Raw genomic sequence first — 6,000 nt, forward strand, 5'->3', positions numbered from 1 at the left:
CCCGACGTGAACTGCAGTCAAGGACAGGCCGAGGGAAGCTAGCGCCGAGAGTCAAATGCAGAGCATCAGCCGAGCAGGAGGCTTTTAATGGCAGTGTGGATATGGAAGAGACATCTCCATCCTCAGCCGGTCCCACAGGGAGAAACTCACAGCAGAAACACCTCGAACAATGCCCTCCTCTCCCCTCGGCTTCCCGGAGGACGAGTGTGTTATTTATTACTGAGGGCCGTAGTCATGGTGTGTTGGTAATCAGAGGTGGCGCGGGCTGATTCGGGCCAAACGGAGCGCCGCTGATGGAACTCCAGAGTGGGATTAATGAGAAGATGACAGTGCTCTGAATTTCCCTGATTCAGACGTTTACATCATTTACACATAAGACACACAGATTACATCCAGGACTGGATTTGGGGGGGATTTTTATGGGGGGGAGGGGGGGGTTGGATGTTGGCCTCGCTTTTATACTAACGTCACTGTAAGATTGTCTGAAGCCACGGTCCGCAGCTTACGGTTCTTCCCTCACCAGGTTCAGGGACCCTGGTGTTAAAAGGTCTGATCACTGCTGTGTTACGGACTAGAATTACAGGATTTCTACACACAGGTCCAAAATGCACATTGTCCTTGCAGGAGAAAGGGATGACTTTACTTGGATGGTCCTTAACCCTAATCTTAACCCTAACCTTGAATCAACCCTAAGTCCTAACCCTTAACCTTAACCCTAATCTCAACCCTAAGTCCTAACCCTAAACCTAACCCTAATCTTAACCCTAACCTTGAATCAACCCTAAGTCCTAACCCTAATCTTAACCCTAACCTTGAATCAACCCTAAATCCTAACCCTTAACCTTAACCCTAATCTTAACCCTAACCTTGAATCAACCCTAAGTCCTAACCCTTAACCTTAACCCTAATCTCAACCCTAAGTCCTAACCCTAAACCTAACCTTAATCTTAACCCTAACCTTGAATCAACCCTAAATCCTAACCCTAAACCTAACCTTAACCCTAACCTTGAATCAACCCTAAATCCTAACCCTTAACCTTAACCCTAATCTTGAATCAACCCTAAGTCCTAACTCTTAACCTTAACCCTAATCTTAACCCTAACCTTGAATCAACCCTAAGTCCTAACCCTAAACCTAACCTTAACCTTAACCCTAACCTTGAATCAACCCTAAATCCTAACCCTTAACCTAACCTTAACCCTAACCTTGAATCAACCCTAAGTCCTAACCCTAAACCTAACCCTAATCTTAACCCTAACCTTGAATCAACCCTAAGTCCTAACCCTAAACCTAACCGTAACCCTAACCTTGAATCAACCCTAAGTCCTAACCCTAAACCTAACCATAATCTTAACCCTAACCTTGAATCAACCCTAAATCCTAACCCTAAACCTAACTTTAACCCTAATCCTAACCTTAACCTTAACCTTTGCCCTAATTCAAGTCCTAACCCTAACCCTAGCCTTAATCCTAACCCAGCCCTAACCTTAAATCAAACCTAAATCCTAACCTAAACCTAGGATTGCTTCAAGGTTAGAGTTAGGTTTAGGGTTAGGATTTAGGGTTGATTTTAAGGGTAGGGTTAGGATTTAGGGTTGAGTCAAGGTTAGGGTAAGGTTTAGGGTTAGTATTTAAGGTTAAGTCAAGGTTAAGGTTACGTTTAGGATTGAGTCAAGGTTAAGGTTAGGTTTAAGGTTTAGGTTAGGTTTAGGGTTAGTATTTAGGGTTGAGTCAAGGTTAGAGTAAGGTTTATGGTAAGGTTTAGGGTTAGGATTTAGGATTGAGTCAAGGTTAGGGTTAGGTTAAGGGTTAATTCAAGGTTAGGGTTAGGTTTAGGGATAGGATTAAGGAAACCTATCGGTTTAGGGTTAGGATTTAGCTTCATGTTAATCTGCTCCAGAGAGTCCTATTCTTTTGTCTGTACTTCTCTACAGGGACTAGACAAGCTGTGTGTGTGCATTTGCACATCTGTGTCAGCAATGGGTGCAACTAAAAGGAGCTGAATGTATTCACTAGAAGGGGTGTCCACAAACATTTGGACATATAGTGTATTTCTTTTTTAAATACAATTATTCTAAGCCACTGTCACTATGATCAGAGGATCGCTGGTTCGAATCCCAGTCATGCTGCTAGCCACCGGCAGCCGAGGCCCTGAGAGAGCACAGCTGGCCTTGCTCTCACCAGCGTGGCACTTCCTCGTCCAGGCACTGCCGTCTGCTGGCGTGAGGAGGCGTGTGTCGGTCTTCACCCTCCCAGGGTCGGGAGCATTGCATGGGATGCAACATCTCAAGCAAGACTCCTAGCTCTGCGTTCTCCTGCCTGTGTCACATGATTCACATGGATAAGAACACCAGACAAATGGCAGAAGTGTGAATCTGGCCTCAGTTCTGGAGACCAGTTGTACCAGCCGGCTGTCCTGAGAGCCCAGACTGGGATTCCGGTCTCAGACTGAAGTGTGTACCCTGCTGTTTTTGTGCTGAGTCATAATGTGTCTTCAGAAAGCTGGGAAGCTGCTGCGTCTGTGTGTGTGTGTGTGTGTGTATACAGTACATATGGTCTTTCAAGGTGATATCAGTTAGAGCCCTGTGTCACTGCATTTGCATGCGCTGCCTCTGCCCTGTTTCAGCAGGTCCGCCTTCAGAGACACAACACAGCGCTGTCAGACTCGCTCATTTAATCACAGCCTCGTAAGTTAGCTCCTCTTCAATAATTCATACAGTCATTACAGCAGCTTACTGCCGCCGAAGTGATATGAATGCAGTCGCTTTCTGCAGAGACGCTCCATTTGCATCTGCTTTCTGGTGTACGAACGGGTCCAAAAGTTTGTGGACACCTGCTTCGTCTGAAATCAGGGGTTATAAATTGGGGTGTTTGGCTCTCATTGCTGCAGTAACAGCCTATACTTGTCTGGACAGGCTTACCGTTAGATGTTGGAACATTGCTGTGAGGAGGATTTGATTGCATTCAGCCATACAGGAGCGTCAGTGATGGTCAGGTACTGATGCTGGAGGATTAGATTTGGCTCTTCAGCTCATCCTAAAGGTATTTGATGGAGCTCCGTCATCACTCCAGAGAAGTAATAGCCTCTACTCTACTGATAAGACCTTAAATGTTGAAATTAGATGTTGGAACATTGCTGTGAGGAGGATTTGATTGCATTCAGCCATACAGGACTATCACTGATGGTCAGGTACTGATGCTGGAGGATTAGATTTGGCTCTTCAGCTCATCCTAAAGATATTTAATGGAGCTCTGTCATCACTCTAGAGAAGCTAAGACCCTAAATGTTGAAATTAGATGTTGGAACATTGCTGTGAGGAGGATTTGATTGCATTCAGCCATACAGGAGCGTCAGTGATGGTCAGGTACTGATGCTGGAGGATTAGATTTGGCTCTTCAGCTCATCCTAAAGGTATTTAATGGAGCTCCGTCATCACTCTAGAGAAGCTCAGACCTTACATGTTGAAATTAGATGTTGAAACATTGCTGTGAGGAGGATTTGATTGCATTCTGCCACACAAGAGCAAGAACATGAGTGAGGTCAGGTTGGATGATTAGTTCTGACACATTTGCATCTGCTTTCTGGTGTACGAACGGGTCCAAAAGTTTGTGGACACCTGCTTCGTCTGAAATCAGGGGTTAAAATTTGGGTGTTTGACTCTCATTGCTGCAGTAACAGCCTTTACTCTTCTGGATAGGCTTACCGTTAGATGTTGGAACATTGCTGTGAGGAGGATTTGATTGCATTCAGACATACAGGAGCGTCAGTGATGGTCAGGTACTGATATGAGTGAGGTCAGGTTGGATGATTAGTTCTGACACTTCAGCTCATCTTAAAGATACTGGTCGGCGCTCCATCACCATCTGACCCATGCATGGTGACCTCAGGGTCACCAGTGCATCCTGTTGTGTTGGCAGAGCTGTTTAGCACCTAAGTAGCTGAAATCGCTCATTAAATGTGATGTCTGAATAATTTTGGACATACAGTGTGTTTCTATAAAAGGTAGTTCTTTGTAGACGCTCCAAAACGATTTCCAGCCTCGCGCCGAGGCAAGTCATGGGCCTCTGTTTACAAAACAATAGCAAGGTAAACAAATCAGTTACAGCTTCAGATCACGTTTCTTTAGGCTGCTGACTATCGATTCTTACACAAATAGCTCCGTCCGCGAAGATGTGTGTACACAGAGCGTAGCCGCGAGGGTGCCATTGTGCTCTTTTCCACACTCACGCTGGTAACTATTGATTACGTCTCACGGCCGCCTACGAAATCCTCTCGTCTGTGATCGGCCGTTTGGCTTTGTTTATGGAGCGCGGATTCTCTTAGCCGGCTCCAGGCAGGCAGACGGATCGATGGCATCACTCTAACGGTGACAGCTTGGACCCACGTCGTGATTTTAAACACAGACACACTGCTGTGTAAGCGAGCAGTGTGTGTTACGGGTGTAAAACTGTGGCGATAAATCGGGACGGATCAGGTGTTTAAAATGTACAGGTCATATTTTTTATCATCAACTTTCTCACTATATGTCCAAATGTTTGTGGACACCCTTTCTAATGAATGCATTTAGCTCCTTCAAGTTGCACACATTGCTGACACAGATGTGCAAATGCACACACATAGCTTGTACTGCCTTAATTGAATGGTAATAGAATAAGACTCTCTGGAGCAGATAAACAATAATGAACCTATTGGCTCCATGCTGCCTAATAATGCCAGGCGTGGGCTATAGAGGGGTATAAGGCCCCCCACCATTGAGCTGTGGAGCAGTGGAAGAGCTGTGTTCTCTGGAACACTTTTGGGATGAGGAGTTGGGGAGTTGAGGATGAAGATGAAGTGGGACGATGATCATCATCCAACATCCTGACCTCACTAACGCTCTTGTCGCTGAATGCAATCAAATCCTTACAGCAGTTCTCGTCCAAAATCTAGTAGAAAGTCTTCTTCTCTGGATAGTAGAGACCGTTACTCCAACAAAAGCAGGAGAAACTCTTTTTAATAGCCTTGATTTCAGAAAAGGCAGTGAATGAGCAGGTGTCCCAATACTTTTGTCCATTTAGCTGAAAACCTGCTTGTTTCAGCTTGCCTTCTCAGCTCTGACCATTTAGAAGCACCAAGACTGACATTAGCAGCAGATCCAGTATAAAGTTCTGGAAGTTGTGAGGTGGGCAGGGCCTCCATGACCATCAGTGAGGAGCCTTTGGTGCCCATGACCCTGTCACCAGTTCACCGGTTGTCCTTCCTTGGAGCACTTTTGGTAGGTACTGACCACTGCATACCAGGAGGGAACACCCCACAAGACCTGCTTCCTGATATTTTGGAGATGTTCTGATGACCCATTCGTCTATCTAGAATATCACAGTCTGGTTCTGGTTCTCCACCTGACTCATCCTTGTTGATCATGAGCGTATTGCTGGAATGCTGGTGGCCACATCAGCATCTCTGGAGCGACTGTTTTTGTGGCATTTTCAATTCTCTATGCCGTGACCGCGGGGGGCTCGGCCGACCGGGGCGGCATCAAAAATGCATGGAGCGGAGAGCGAGCCGAGCGAGTGGACGGCTCCGCCTCGCCGTGGGACAGTTTGGCGGAAGTGGCGGGTGTCGTATCTTCTGCAGACAGAGCGCGGAAGGCGCGGGGTTTGATCGCTGGTCCTCCAGCCCGCAGCCCGGAGTGCTGTTATGAGACGGCGCCGGCTAAAGAGATTTGATCTGTGACACTCGAGGGCCTGTCAGGAACAGCCTCTGTGCTGGATGAGCTGGAGATTGTGTAACGATGGCTCTGCAGATCAGTTCACTTGGGTTCGGTTCCCGTTATCATTTGCTACTAAGCTCTGTAAACTCTGCCCCTTCTGTGTGACCTACCTAGAGAATCTGTAGTGAGGAGACCCGTGAACTGACGCGACCGGTCCAAAATGAATGGGTTCAAATGGAGCTTTTGTGGAAGAACAATTGAACAGTGGGGAAGTCGGAAGGTCATCGGTTCGAATCCTACCGGAAGGCT

The 6,000-nt window shown here is 46.6% G+C and overlaps 1 protein-coding gene across 2 annotated transcripts in view; it reads left to right on the forward strand.

The window, feature by feature from the left end:
- Positions 1-6,000, forward strand: part of znrf1 (zinc and ring finger 1) — a 59,579-nt gene that overhangs the window by 23,575 nt on the left and 30,004 nt on the right. The gene's annotated exons all lie outside the window — the stretch shown is intronic.

Source organism: Salminus brasiliensis, chromosome 19 (genome assembly GCF_030463535.1).
Source record: "Salminus brasiliensis chromosome 19, fSalBra1.hap2, whole genome shotgun sequence".
Taxonomy (NCBI): Eukaryota; Metazoa; Chordata; class Actinopteri; order Characiformes; family Bryconidae; genus Salminus; species Salminus brasiliensis.